Genomic DNA, 1,691 nt, shown 5'->3' with positions numbered 1-1,691 from the left:
TCAATTGAATTTTCTCATTATTATACCAAATCTGTGTTTCTTAATGTCCTCTCACTACGTCTAAAACAGTGTGTCCACAGAGAAGGGTTCAAGCATTCATATGCAATAAAATGGATAAAAATGTTTTTTAATGATGAAAAAGAGCTTGTTTTATCAAAAGCAACACTTAATAATATCTCCTATCAAAGCAAGGTTGTTGTTTTTTTAATGACACATGCATGTTTCATAAGATTTTAAAGTTGCGTCCCCACTTTTTGTCAACACCGTCAGACATTCAATAAAATGTAATCAAATCAGGGAATATCAGCGGCACCGGTCACTCTAAAGGACCCCCTTGCCACAGTTCACCTCTACAGAATACATCAGTGTCAGACAGGCTCTGCTAAGTTTTAGTTTTAGAATATTTTAAATCCCAATGTTAATGTGTCCTGTTGACACAAAATATGTCAACACCATCTTCCAATTTCTGAGGAAATTATTTGAAATATTTAGATAATTGTATTCTCCTGAAGCACGTCCATTAGCATCTAGCATCAACAGAAACAAACAAAATGGCTACTACATGAACTCCATCGGTTTTGTGAAAGAAATGCCAAATTTGTCAACACCGTCAGATGTCATCACTTCAAGATTTAGTGTTCCAGTGATATATCAAAATACTTCAATGTGACTCTTGAATATAAGCTTTATAAACAATAACATACTCACTGTCTGTTGTGTTTAATACGGTAATTGACTGATTCAATGTATTTGACAGTTACAATTATAACAAATTCAGGTTTTCGTCACCACCGTCAGACGTGTCAACTCCGTCAGTTGAATATTTTGATAATATTTAATTATATTTTATATTTGTTGTGGAACTGTTGGTCACGTGTGAAAGTGTAATCTGTCTGCTAACACCAGAATGTGTTTTGAAATGTTAAAAACATCTTGAATGCTGTTAAAGATAAAGCTGAAATTATAATACATAGTCCAAGCTAAAAAAGCCCATTTTGTTAAAAAAGAGAAAAGTTGGGAGGTTGTATCAAAGCATAGCTCAGTAGCTCAGTACATGTAAGATACATAAATGTAGTTTCATTTGTCTGAGTACAAGGTTTTATTTTTTCAATGTTGCACCCTGTTTTGTCCCACTTCTCAAGAAATTGGTTTGAAAATGATAACTAAAAAAAACTATATAAAATAACTATATGTATTAAAATAAACCTGTATAAAAATAGAATAAAACTGTATAAAACCATTGAAACCTTTAGCACTGCGTACTGTTTCACATATTATTTTTTGCCATACTGCCTATACGTTATGGAGGACTAAACCTGCAAAAACAATAAATAAATAAATACACAAATAAATAAATAAATATGCAAATAAATAAATAAATGTGTGTATGCAGAGGGAAAAAAATGTGGAACTACATTCAGAAATAAACGAGTGATCAAAGGAAAATAGTTAGGATGAGTTTAGCATTTCCTTAAACATTTTCTATTTGCCCACCAATTTATTTTATTTACAGGTGCATATTACAGGTACAAATTAGAATGTCGTGGAAAAGTTCATTTATTTCAGTAATTCAACTCCAATTGTGAAACTCGTGTATTAAATAAATTCAATGCACACAGACTGAAGTAGTTTAAGTCTTTGGTTCTTTTAATTGTGATGATTTTGGCTCACATTTAACAAAAACCCACCAA

The sequence above is a fragment of the Sinocyclocheilus grahami genome, unplaced genomic scaffold (assembly GCF_001515645.1).
Source record: "Sinocyclocheilus grahami isolate Dianchi unplaced genomic scaffold, SAMN03320097.WGS_v1.1 scaffold530.1, whole genome shotgun sequence".
Classification (NCBI taxonomy): Eukaryota; Metazoa; Chordata; class Actinopteri; order Cypriniformes; family Cyprinidae; genus Sinocyclocheilus; species Sinocyclocheilus grahami.
Note: the sequence above shows the minus strand (reverse complement) of the source record.